We start from the raw sequence: 14802 nt of genomic DNA on the forward strand, positions 1-14802 counted from the left end.
TAAACCGAATGAGTGGATCCAAGTCATGGTACGAATATTACCCGCAGAACTTTACGGAACCAACTGCGTGCTGAACTAAATCCCCAACGCGGTGCAGATAAGATGCCTCACTGCGCCGACGGCACACTCGGAGCTTCTCCTAGATTCACTCGATAAGAAGCGAAATAGCAACTCGTCTGACCACACTAGACGTCTCCAGTCAACTGCCGTCGAGTTTCTGTGTTGTGTGCACACTAATACGTGCTACTATAAATGGTAAGTCAGTTTTTTTACGTTTTCTTGAATAAATCGAAAACGGCATCCTATAGCAAAAACGTGTAGCAGTGCTTAATAAAACCACGTTAAATTACCTACAGGAAAGGCCTTATCAATTTTTTTTCTCCAGCGCGTGCTATCTCAGAAACTATTCGGTTTAGTCGTATGTCCATACTCAGTTTTTTTTTCAGTATCACCAATACTATCACCCCTCAAAGCGTGTATCTCTACTCCTGGTTGGCCCTGTATGTGCCGTTCTGAGATTTGAAACCGACAGTCATTGCCGTGGCGTAATTTTGTGTCTGGTTACAGCGGAGAGGAAATTCTTACAACTGTTCTTGTGCCTTCTTACATGGCTACGAGTGGTACGTCATTATTTCTACATCTGCATCTATGTTATGCAAGCCGCCTGACGGTGTATAGTGAAGAGTACTTTTGGTACCACTAACTGAGCCCTGTTTCCTGATCCGTGTCACATGCCTCGAATGGCGCATGGAAAGTATGATCGTCGGTAAACCCCTGTACTTGCTCCAATTTCTCGCACTTTTGCGAGATGTATGTGGGAGGAAATAACATGTTGTCGGAATCTTTCCTGAAAGTACTCGAAGTCGTAAACCTGTCCGTGATGTATAACGCCTCTCTTGTAGTGGCTGCCTTTGGAGTTTGTTGAGCATCTCTGTAAAGGTCTCGCGCGACCATACGACCCCGTGACGAAACGCGCCGCTCTTCTTTAGATATTCTCTGTTTGTTCTACTAGTCTTACCTCGTGCGGGTCCCAGAGCGAGCAACAAGACGCGAGAACCGGTCGAGCAAGTGCCTTATAAGTCCTGTTCCTTCATGGACGTATTACATTTCCTTCACATTCTTCCCATGAATTTCTCTGTGGTAATTACTTTTCCTACTCCATAATGAGATTTTCACTCTGCAGCGGAGTGTGCGCTGATATGAAACTTCCTGGCAGATTAAAACTGTGTGCCCGACCGAAACTCGAACTCGGGACTTTTGCCTTTCGCGGGCAAGTGCTCTACCAACTGAGCTACCGAAGCACGACTCACGTTCGGTACTCACAGCTTTACTTCTGCCAGTATCCGTCTCCTACCTTCCAAACTTTATAGAAGCTCCTCTGCGAACCTTGCAGAACTAGCACTCCTGAAAGAAAGGATATTGCGCAGACATGGCTTAGCCACAGCCTGGGGGATGTTTCCAGAATGAGATTTTCACTCTGCAGCGGAGTGGGCGCTGATATGAAACTTGCCCGCGAGAGGCAAAGGTCCCGACTTCGAGTCTCGGCCGGGCACACAGTTTTAATCTGCCAGGAAGATTCATTTTTCCTACTGTTTGTTTCTGTGGTCATTCCACTTAAGGTCACTCTGGATAGTTACTTCTACATGCTTTACGGTAGACACTGTTTCCAGCAAATATGTCATCAGTAGTTTAGCTGTAGACTAGTGGATTTCTTTTCCCGTATATGTGCAATTTGTTACATTTGTTTAAGTTCAGGGTCAACTGCCAGAACCTGCACCATTCATCAATCCTCTGTAGGTAATTCTGCAGATCGATACTGTCTTCTGTCGTTAATACTTTCTTGCAAACAACCACATCATTTGCGAACAGTGTTAAACAGCTTCCGACGCTTTCTGCTACAGCATTTATATTCATTCTAAAGAGTAACGATCCTAACGCAGTCTCTTGTGGTATTCCCTAACTTACCTTCACATCTGTCGATTTTGTTCCATTAACATCGATGTGTTGAGTTCTATGTTCAAGAAAGGCTTGAATCCAGTCGCCAATCTACTCCGATATTCGGTAAACTCTCTCCTCTCTCTCTCTCTCTCTCTCTCTCTCTATCTATCTATCTATCTCTCTGTCACTCTCTCCCCGAAGTCAAGCAGTACGGCATCAACCTGAGCGCCATTGTCTGTAGCGATACGGATCTCATGGAGGAACACAGCGAGCTAAGTTTCGCAGGATCTCTGTTTGCGGCATCCATGTTGATTCTTACAGAAGAGAATTTCGTTCTCCAATAACGTAACAATTCTTGAGCGTAAAACATGTTCCATAATTCTACAACAGATTTAAATCAACTATATAGGCCTCTAATTACGTGAATCTATCCGTTCTGCGATCCTCCTTGAAAACGGGAACGGCCTGTGCTTTTTTTCCAGTTGCCAGGAACCCTTCGATGCTCCTGCCAACTAGCAGGGCAGCAAGTTCCTCTACATAATCCTTGTAGAATCTTGCAGACTTCGAGTCTGATCCTGATGTCTCTAATACTATGAGATTACAGCTTTTTTTCTATTTGCGATCGGTTATCACAGTATCTGCCATTTAGACGTTGGTACAATGATTGAAAGGAGCGGCAATATTACGACCGTTTGTGGTGAAACGATTTCGGAAGACGGAATGCATTCGTGCGGTCTTTTCTCTGTTATGTTCCATTTCAGTCTCAGTATGGTCACTGCGTGATTGAATGCATGATTCTGAACCGCTTGTTGACATTACGTAACACGAAAACCTCGTAGGGTTTTTAGTCGGCTAAACTGAAAAAAATTGAGTTTCAAAGTCACTGAACGCTCGTCTCATTACGCCCATTTTCACTCGTTCATCTTTTGTTTGTCAACTAGGGTTTTTGCATTCCTTGAAAGTGTGATGAATCTCTCATTGGCATAGGTGTGAAATCTCTCTTTGTTTACGCAGCAGTTTTATAACACGGCTATTAAACAATGCTGGGTCTTTCCCACTCCTGTAGACCTTTCTCTAAACACACTTGTCTAAGGCATATCTAACGATGCTTGCGAGTTTCTTCCATTTCTGGTTGACGTCTTCGTTCTTAGGACTGAATATTTAATGCTGACTGCTCAGATACTCTGCAATTTATATCCTGTCACCGTTGATAAACAAGAAGATTTTCTTTCTAATACTCGAAGTCATAGTTACTATCACAGCCTTATGATTACTGAGACTTCCCCTACCTTAATTGATTCGGTAAGTTCAGGCGGTGTTATTTGCTAGGATGTGTAGGACGTCAGCTTCTCAAGTTGGTTCCATAATCAGCTGCTTGAAGTGAATTTCGGACGAGACATTTAGAATAGTGTCACACTCCCAATTGGCAAGGTGATACACTGACACTTTGGACAGTCCGCTTGGATACACGATCAAATTGGACAACTGCATTCAATATGCGATCAGTGGCAGGTCCAAACGTGTTAGCTCATTTTTGCCATTTGTAACGTCGACTCACTCTATTGCGTTAATTCCACACAACCTACCAGCAACTACACACCACTTCAATGCGATGACGTCAGCAGTGGACGATCATATCACCACGTGGAACCAGTTCTGCTTCACCTACAGCCCTCCAGAACTTTCTGTGAACTCTTTAAGGGACTTACTCATTTTTTCTTCAATGAATTTAGTAAAATCAGCAAGGCTGAAATAAATATATCAGCCTTAGCTTCCCATCTAATCCCAAAAGGATATATTTTTGCTAATACTGACAATAACCTTACGATTTTGCATAAAATAAGGAAGGCTACTCATACAGATATCCGGCAGGAGAGAGAAATTTGTAACCGTGTCCACGACAATAAGAATAAAATTTTTAACGTACAGAAAAATTTATTATTTTCTTTATTATTATTTAGGGAATGTATTTGCTCCTTCTCGTTGCGGGAGTCCTATAGCTGCCTCCGAAAGCAGCATCTCTGTTGCCAAATGCTTCGATTTCACCATTCTTCCTCATCCTCTTCCATTCTTCTTTTTACAGCCTCTTGGATATCACTTAGCCACACTTTACATGAGCTTCCCCTTCTTCTCCTTTCAGGAAACTGCCATGAAGGTACTCTCTTATGCCATCTGTCTTCATCCGTTCTTTTGACGTTCAAAAGCTAACTTAGCTGTCTTCCTTCTATTTTATCCGTAGTACTATAATGAGCCTGTGTTCTTTCTTTTATTTCCTCATTTCTTACGTGGTCAGTTAGGATAATTCTACAGGCTCTTCTCAAGTGGCCCATTTCTAAAGCTCTAAGTCTCTTTCTCTGAGTTCCCAGCACTCAGTCCCATTGCTTGTTATTGGTTCTACGAAAGACTTGTTTAAATTAATTTTAACCTTTAAACTCATTCTTTAGGACCAAAGCGCATGGTTTAATTTTTGGATAGTCGCCCTTCTTAGACTGATCCACTGTTTGATACCTCAATCACATCTTTCATCACGTGATAGGGTACTACCAACGTACTTAAATTCTTTACTCACTTTTATCAATTCTCCACCAACGTCACTGTTACTTTCCCCTTCTTCGCAACCTGTGTATTCCGTTTACTCAAAATTAATTTTCAGCCTCCACTTTTCACACTCTTCCTACAGCTTCCTAAGCATGTAAGACATGTCCTCTTCATCGTTTGCTGCAACGACCTGATCATCTGCATAGAGAAGTGTGCACATACGCTCGTTCCCTACTTCAATGCCCATGACGACACACTTTTTATTTCACAAATCCATTGCCTGCTGCACACATATCTTAAAGAGTCTGGAAGACAAACAGCACCCTTGCTTCAGTCCCTTATGTATTCTGAAAGTCTCCCTAGAAATTACTTGCCCTACTTTAATGACACATTCTGCTGATTTGTAAAGGTTTATGATACTTCTTACATTAAGTTTTGTCAGTTTTCCTGACCGCAGCACCAAGAACAATAACTTTAGTGGTATTTTGTCATATGCTTTATTAAGGTCTATGAAAACCAAATGACTGATTAGAGTCCTTTCTAGTATCTTCTCCATGATCTATCTTAGGGTAAAGATTTTATATACACATGATCTACCTCTTCTAAAGGCACTTTGTTCTTCCACTTCGTTTACAAACTCTTCCATTCTTGATTTTAAAATCCTACCATACTGCCTACTAACTGTACTTGTGACACTAACGCCCTGATAACTGCTACATACTTTCTTGCTTCCTTTTTTTTATGCATGAGGCTCAGATACGCTAAGTTTCCACTCCGCTCTGTCGCACATACATTTATTAAGTAACATGCTTAGGATATTCATACAGAACGCCGGGGCATTACCGCACTATTTCTACCGGTACATTTACAGGCAGGTCCTGGTGATTTCCCAATTTCAATTTGTGTAGCCGCCTTCTGTACCTCTTTCGTAGTTATTTTCTCTACCTGTGCATCCTCCTGGTTCTCCCATACCTTGCAGCTCGGGGTAGCCGCGCGGTTTGAGGCGCCTTGCCACGGTCCGCTTGGCTCCTCCCGACGGAGATTCGAGTCCTCCCTCGGGCATGGGTTTGTGTGTTGTCCTTAGCGTAAGTTAATTTAAATTAGATTAAGTAGTGGGTAAGCTCAGGGACCGATGACCTCAGCAGTTTGGTCCCATAAGACCTTACCACAAATTTCCAATTTCTCCCATATCTTCCACTTCCTTTCCGTGTACACTTCCCCTTCTTCTGTTAACAGGCCTTTAATATGCTTCTCAGACTCTATCAGTTTGATAATTAACGGTTTGCTCTTTCTTTTACTTCTTTCCTCAGGCCAGCAATCATTTTCCATGCTGCCGCCACTTTTGTGCTCTCCGTGTATCGATCGACTTCTTTGCATTTATCCTCCCAGGTTTTATTTTTCTTTTCCCACATGTTGTTTTTTACTTCTCTGTTCATTCTAACAAACAAGGCTCTACCATGGTTGTCCCATGTTCTCAACCAGTTATTACAGTACGTCTTCTTTAAGTTCACTTTTTCTTCAAAGCTTTGAGTCCGCCATTGTGAAAGCCACTTTCTGTCTTCCTCTTGCGGTCCTAGTGCTTCAAGTGCAGCATCACGCATGCATTTGTTAATTACATGGTTTATATGCCCCACCATTTGTTCTTCTAAGTGCCTAAGTTTGTTTGACAACTGTAATTTATGAATAAATTGTACGATCTCTTGTTTCAAGCTACCTAAGTTGCATTCCGTAGTATCCACTGTCCTCGAGGTAATATTTTCCTATTTAATTTGTCTTTGGCCCTTGGATGTCACTATCATCTTTGTGTGGCGTTCGCTGTGTTATTCGGTGGTTTGGTATTTTATTAATTTGTAAATGAAAATGATAATCTTATTTTATTACATTGAGTAACTACTAAATAGTTTTTCTCCCGGCTAAAGATTTGGTCAAGTTGCTAAAGAACTCCAAGTTAACGATGTGTTAAAGTGTTGTCTGTAAGTTATGTAAGTGTCACTAAATCACAGTTCATACAACAGATTCTATACAACTATTGATTATGATGGAAAGTTATCTTCAGCAAAATTATCATTAAAACCAACGAATATCGGCCGCGCAAAACACTGACGTATGTTACCTGAAACAATATTCTTCGCAACTCGTGCGTAATTAATTTCGGCTCCATACATCAGCTAGGAATGTTTGATATAAGGATCGTGCTACAAGCACTTTTTTTTTGAAGAACCAATCTGATTCGCATTATTTTCATTAAAATGAGTTCGGGACCACCGGTGCACATTCATTTTTACACATTTTTATTACCTTCGGCATTTATGTCTGCAGAATTGCGTAATTTGAATTTGTCGCTGAGATAATCGTTAAGATGGCGGCAGACAATTGATAGAGACTTTCTATTGTTAGAGCAAATAGGATAAGTATTTGAAATGCTTATTAAACTTTACTTTCGTATTGTGCACTATTTAGATTTCATCAAGCAAACATTTGATTTTTTTCTAAGGAAAACACAGACAAAAACACGATAGAAATCGCTATCATCAATGGCTGCGCTCCTTGCAGCGGAAAGAAATAATTAACACAGATAATGCTTACTGGGAGAGGAATTAAAGTTACAAATAATTATTCACTCATATTTATTATAATAATAATGAACTCTATTCTCAAGTAATAATTAACAAATAATTACCATTTCTTAACAGACCTCAGTTTGATATGCGTCCGCAACCTACAAAAGCCAACCAACGAAAGGTAAAAACAAAGGAAGACAAATGCAGATCATAAAAGGAATTTACAGTTATCATTGTCTTTGTATGATACACATCGATATGTCCAATTACATACATAGTGTTTATAACTGTTACAGAAATAATTTCCTCTCGTCGCACTGTAGCTAAAATTTATCTCGTGGATGTTACATTTGCACCTAACAGGAAGTAGTCTGAGGCACGTTCCGCACCCCGGTAGAATCTAACGTCATTGGTTCTTATGTTGGAATTTTTATTTTGAATAATGTAGTCTATTATAGATTTGATATTTTTGGAAGTTGTCTCCCATGTAAACTTGCGGATCAGCTTGTGAGGAAAAGAACCATTTAGAATATTCTAGGACAACGTCTCACACATACCCGCTCCATTGTCATTTACTGTGCCATCTTCATATCTGCCCACTAATCCACCATCAGTGGCCATCACTACTTTCCATTAAAATCTACCGTTGAAATTATTTCTTTGCGGGCGTTTATGCTCTATGGTACAGTTGATAATTTTTTACAAACACATCTTTGACTTTGCTGTCAGCGTCATTTCCAGGTGCATAAGCCCCGACAATTATCTATTTGTGCCGATCTTGGTGGCAGAACGGTTCTAGGCGCTACGATCTAGAATCGCACGGCCGCTACGGGCGCCGGTTCGAATCCTGCCTCAGGCATGGATGTGTGTGATGTCCTTAGGTTAGTTAAGTTTAAGTAGTCCTAAGTTCTAGGAGACAGATGACCTCAGATGTTAAGTTCCATAGTGCTCAGTCACTTTTTTATCTATTTGTAGCCTTGTTTTGAGAATTCTACGCTCATTATCCTACCATCAATTTCATCCAAGTATCTGATACTTCATCTGTGCTTCTTACGTATTTGACACGTTGTAATGGAAATTAATCTAGTGCCGTCATTTAAGGTTACTTGCATCATTATCAAGAGCTCAGATGGAAACCCAGTTCTAAGCAAAGAAGGGAAAGCAGAAAGGTGGAAGGAGTATATAGCGGGCCTATACAGGGGCGATGTTCTTGAGGACAATATAATGGAAATGGAAAAGGATGTAGATGAAGATGAAATGGGAGATATGATAATGCGTGATGAGTTCGACAGAGCACTGAAAGACCTGAGTCGAAACAAAGCCCCCGGAGTAGACAACATTCCATTGGAACTACTGATAGCATAAGGAGAGCCAGTCCTGACAGAACTCTACCATCTGGTGAGCAAGATGTATGAGACAGGCGCAATACCATCAGACTTCAAGAAGAATATAATAATTCCAATCCTAAAGAAAGCAGGTGTTGACAGATGTAAAAATTACCGAACAATCAGTTTAATAAGTCACAGCTGCAAAATACCAACGCGAATTCTTTACAGACGAATGGAAAAACTGGCAGAAGCCGACCTCGGGGAAAATCAGTTTGGATTCCGTAGAAATGTTGGAATACGTGAGGCAATATACTGACCCTACGACGTATCTTAGTAGAAAGATTAAGGAAATGCAAACCTACGTTTCTAGCATTTGTAGACTTAGAGAAAGCTTTTGACAATGTTGACTGGAATACCCTCTTTCAAATTTTGAAGGTGGCAGGGGTAAAATACAGGGAGCGAAAGGCTATTTACAATTTGTACAGAAACCAGACGGCAGTATAAAGAGTCGAGGGACATGAAAGGGAAGCAGTGGTTGGGAAAGGAGTGAGACAGGGCTGTAGCCTCTCCCCGATGCTATTCAATCTGTATATTGAGCAAGCAGTAAAGGACACAAAAGAAATGTTCGGAGTAGGTATTAAAATTCATGGAGAAGAAATAAAAACTTTGAGGTTCGCCGTTGACCTTGTAATTCTGTCAGAGGCAGCAAAGGACTTGGAAGAGCAGTTGATCGGAATGGACAGTGTCTTGAAAGGAGGGTATTAGATGAACACCAACAAAAGCAAAACGAGGATAATGTAATGTAGTCGAATTAAGTCGAGTGATGCTGAGGGAACTAGATTAGGAAAAGAGACCCTTAAAGTAGTAAACGAGTTTTGCTATTTGGGGAGCAAGATAACTGACGATGGTTGAAGTAGATAGGATATAAAATGTAGAATGGCAATGGCAAGGAAAGCGTTTCGAAGAAGAGATATTTGTTAACATTGACTATAGATTTAAGTGTCAGGAAATCTTTTCTTAAAGTATTTATATGGAGTGTAGCCATGTATGGAACTGAACATGGACGATAAATAGTTTGGACAGGAAGAGAAGAGAAGTTTTCGAAATGTGGTGCTACAAAAGAATGCTAAAGATTAGATGGGTAGATCACATGACTAATGAGGAGGTATTGAACAGAATTAGGGAGAAGAGGAGTTTGTGGCACAACTTGACAAGAAGAAGGGACCGGTTGGTAGGACATGTTCTGCGGCATCAGGGGATCACAAATTTAGCATTGGAGGACAGCGTGGAGGGTAAATATCGTAGAGGGAGACCAAGAGACGAGTACACTAAGCAGATTCAGAAGGATGTAGGTTGCAGTAAGTACTGGGAGATGAAGAAGCTTGCACGGGATAGAGAAGCTTGGATAGCTGCATCAAACCAGTCTCAGGACTGAAGACCACAACAACAACAACGTGAGGGCTTTGTCTTAGAATAAATTTTCATTTTGAGTTACATTTTTGTATTTCTCCAGTGTTGATCCTACGTAACTGTAATATGTAATTGAATATTTTCTTACTGCTTGCTAAGCCTTCAGTGGAGAAATTTTGTATCTGGAGTAGTGTCGAGAAATCTTTTCGAGGTGAATTTCTTTTTAATACAGCTTCCTGAGAAGACCTCTTATCTAGAGAGTAACTCATATTCTTCTACGTCATTGTCCAGCACCATTACGTGATGAGCATTATTTTTTTATGAGAGATAAATTTTATGAGAACAAAGTTTGCATAGCATGTGTTCAAGATTCCATATTGCACTACCACAGTACTCTATAATTAGTAGCAGCTCAGAAAACTAGGAGCGCCGTTTCTTCTTTTTCTACGAGAGCAAAGAAAAATCATTGCGACACAGGTAAGCCAAAAAAAGGAGACACTAGTTTTGAATTTCACTTCGCCCACTGCTTGAATACTGCTCAGCAGTGTGGGATCCGCACCAGATAAGGTTGATAGAAGAGATAGAGAAGATCCAACGGAGAGCAGCGCGCTTCGTTACAGGATCATTTAGTAATCGCGAAAGCGTTACGGAGATGACAGATAAACTCCAGTGGAAGACTCTGCAGGAGAGACGCTCAGTAGCTCGGTATGGGCTTTTGTTAAACCTCCGAGAACATACCTTCACCGAAGAGTCAAGCAGTATGTTGCTCCCTCCCACGTATATCTCGCGAAGAGACCATGAGGGTAAAATCAGATAGATTAGAGCCCACACAGAAGCATGCCGACAATCCTTCTTTCCACGTACAATACGAGACTGGAATAGAAGGGAGAACCGATAGAGGTACTCAGGGTACCCTCCGCCACACACCGTCAGGTGGCTTGCGGAGTATGGATGTAGATGTAGATGTAGATGTACTAAGTTTAATTATCCTCATTGAAGTTCAGACACTCTTTTTTGTAACGAAGTGTTGATTGAGACAGGTAATATTTCAGATACATTCTCGTAGTCAGATTTGCTTCTCAGTCTCGCAGACTGATTAATTTCTTAACTGAAAACGTGAGGTTAGCTTATGCACATATTCCTTTTCCATAAATGGAATTTTTTGGTAGGCCACAGCTTATATTCATAACGAGACTATACATTCAGAAAGAGACAATCCAGAATTATAGGAAACAGGGGCACATTCACATAATCGTCTTTAACTTTTTTATTTATTAAGATAACTTTCAAGACTAAAGGCGTTTCGCTTTAATTTAAAACATCTTCAGTGGTCATTGTAACGATATGGTTACAATAGGATTATGAACAGTGCTCATGCTTCAACGTACAGCTATAAACGGTATAAAATTATTATTATTATTCACGGATATTTTTGTTTCTTAGATCTTTCTTAAGGTTCTTCTACCCATGTGTTTCAAATTTTTTGCACACAGCACTTTCACTGTGACCAAATATATTCACATTTTTATTTTGTGTAGATCCAATGGATTTCGAGTACTTTGTTTTTGTTTTGACACTGCGGGTCCGTTAGTCTTAATTTGTTTCGGTGGTAGTGGGAGCGTTTGTTATCGATCTGTGTGTGTGTGTGTGTGTATGTGTGTGTGTGTGTGTGTGTGTTGTCTATTTTATGTAATATTAGTTTTATGATGTCTATGATCTTTTCCTGCCACATGTTTGATGTATTATATGACTTATAGAGAGATTTGTTGCTAATGTTTTTTAGTCATTTGTTGTGGGTGTCTTTTTTATTGTTGCCTTTTGGTATTTGGAGTTCCCTTGTAGCGATAGGAGACGTTTTCAGTTACAGTATGTGACTGTATCAGTGTCTGTAGTGTGGTAAGGGGGTGGATTTCTTGTCGGAGATGTCCTGCAAATGTTGAATGGCTGGTGCCGTATTTACAGTTTCTTTTATGTTTTTCGAATCTTACTTCAAATATTCCACTGGTCTGCTGCAAATATACTGCATCACAACTGTTAGATAGGAGTTGGTAAATACCAGATATTTTGTTTATGTCGGTGTCATCTTCCTTCCTTAGACATTTCTGTGTTGAGACAGTTCTTTGGCATGCTACTTTTATTCCTTGTCTCTTGACGCTTTTCCCAATTCTGTATGTCAGTTTGTTTGCATGTACGTGTGAGCTAGCTTGTCTGCTGAATGTCGCTGCTGTATTATTGTTATGTGGTGTTGTTGTTATTGGTGAGTTTATGGTGAGTGTTTGAATGATAGCTGTGCTTCTTCATCCTTAAATTATGGTGTCTGTGAGGTTCATGAGGCGTGTATAGAATTGATTTTTGTGTCTCTGCCTGTTTGAGGTGTTTGACTGTATTTGTTGATCCAAAGATGTTTTTAGGCTCTCGTTGTGTCCTTACAATTCAACGGCATTACAAGTGTGAACTTCAGGTCTGTTCAGTATGTAGAATAGAAGGGTTATGTGTGCAAGAAATCTAGCACATATTTGTAGAACAACATTAAGATTTACGTAAGAAACAAAAACCTGTGAGTAACGATAGTAGCTCTTACTATTTATAGTAATAAGTTAAAGCATGAGAACTGTTTGTGGTCCTAGCAAACAAAAGTGTAAGAAAAAACTGTATTGTTACAGTGGCCACCGAAGATGCTTTAAAATAAAGCGAAACATATTTAATCTTAAAAAAAATTTTTATTAACGTCGCAAAAGACGGTATTAATCTGTGCAGTATGTATAACTGTTACTGCAGAAAAATAGGGCCGAGAAACACACTGATTTCATGTCTGTACAGAACATTTAGATGTAAGTGATGTAAATTTTACAGAAAAAATTGTACCTGTGACAGAATATAGTTTTTTCCTCAAATAAGAATTTCATGTGCATTGCAAGAAAGTGAACATATGATATTTATGTTAACATGATTTGCTCAGATGTTTTGCAAATGAAAGTGATCTGCCTAATTCTTTATTAAACTGTGTACATAACAAATTAAAGGCAAGATGCAAAAATTATAATTTTTTACCTTACAATTAAAAAAATATAGACAGCTCGGTTCATTCGACGTTTATATCTCCAATAAAAGTAGTCCATTAATGATCTGTTTGAAGGGTTTCAGACATCCAGATACATACATTTTAAAATGGAAAGAGGGACAATTTATCATGTTTTCCCTTCTCTCTTCTGATGACTATAAAATACGTTACTGTCAGTTACATGTAGTCAGTTAATCATCATCATCATCATCATTTAAGAGTGATTATGCCTTTCAGCGTTCAGTCTGGAGCATAGCCCCCCTTATAAAATTCCTCCATGATCCCCTATTCAGTGCTAACATTGGTGCCTCTACTGATGTTAAATGTAAACGTAAAGGGCATTTCATTTGTAAGAAATTTTAAGAAGAGAACAAGATATGTGGACGGATTTTAAGGTTTGGATGTGGATGTTCATTAGCAATTCATTTAATTCATTGGGAGTGTATTTTGTAACAATTATCAAGCTGCTTTGAGGATACATGGACTGCAAGGGGAAAAAATATTGACCTAGCGATATCTGTGCAGGAGAGGCACAGCTTGGTTATGGCGGCTGCCACAGAGATAGGCCATGATTTACTGTTTTCAATCCTACACCCATCCCCGTTTTTCATTGGTGAGTGAACGGGCAGTCGTATCTCCTGTCCTCGCTCTTTGCTCTCCTAGATACTCAATATCTCATGTCAGGTCCATGAACGTCACTGAAGCACGCCCAGAGTTTATAGTAACAGAAAACTAGTCACACTGACCAAATGCGTATGTAAACAGGGTTGGCTACTCTGCAGTAGCTGAACACAGACAACACAGCGGCAAGGACTGACGTACAGCCTAAGCAGCTGAAACGGAGCAGGTGCTACACCTTTTCGACCGCTAACGTGGAGGTATAGCGCCAGCTCCGTTCAGTCACCATCTACAATCACCTTATGTAAAATAGTTTATTGCGGTTGTGAGGGTTCATATTCATTTTTTAAAAAAATATTTATAAGTTTTTATAAAATATAAATTTGAAAATAAATGGAACGAAAAATTTACTACCCATTCAGAGCCGATTATTGAAGACGTCTGGTTTAAACAGTGGCAAGGGACAGTGAATGAGAAGCAGAAATATGGTAAGTGATGTTCTTTGTTCATATTAGTTGACAATACTAAGATAAACCGAGAAATGACAGCTCTCTCCAATTTCAGAATCTCACTGATAGAAGCTTTGTTAGTATGTGTGCACGTAAGCAGTGGTAAAGCGCCAGACATATGGCTGCCAGGAGTAGCACTGAATGTGATGTCCGCCCCAGGAAAATGCTTTCCAAAGATGATTTGCACTAACATGAGGGTGCTATGGTAACTACGACTCAGACAGAGATCCTGAATACGTTCCTGGAAACAAATGCGCTTCGAAAGCTGTTGCTAAACAAGTGAATCTGAATATTTATTTTACCAATCAACAATATTGTGTTCCTTTCCATAGATTAGGTGAATTTACACGACAGGTTGACGTCAGAAATGTTAAGGACCACCCCTGGAAATTTGGAAATTTGTGAAACGTTCTATGGGACCAGAGTTCTAAAGTCATCGGTCCCTAAGCTTACACTCTACCTAATCTAACTTAAATTAACTTACGCTAAGGACAGCCCACACACCCATTCCCGAGGGAGGACTCTAACCTCCGATGGGGACATCCCCGCGAACAGTGGCATGGCGGCTGAGACCGCACGGCTACCACGCGCAGGGCCACCCTTAACAATGTTTACGTAAGTGCTAAAATAAAATTTTGTATCATGCTGAATCAAAGATTAATTTTTGAGGTCGCTATATCTCATTACTGCAAAAGTTGTTAATGAAAATCTTAGTATCACCAACTGAAATAATTCAGGCTTTTTAAATTAGTTTCTTTGAGAGGTTTCGCACTGCAGCTTCGCTAATTCTATGTCCAAGATAACTATCCATTGAAGAATTTTTAAGATTAGAATTTACC

This window comes from Schistocerca gregaria, chromosome 2, assembly GCF_023897955.1.
Source record: "Schistocerca gregaria isolate iqSchGreg1 chromosome 2, iqSchGreg1.2, whole genome shotgun sequence".
NCBI lineage: Eukaryota > Metazoa > Arthropoda > Insecta > Orthoptera > Acrididae > Schistocerca > Schistocerca gregaria.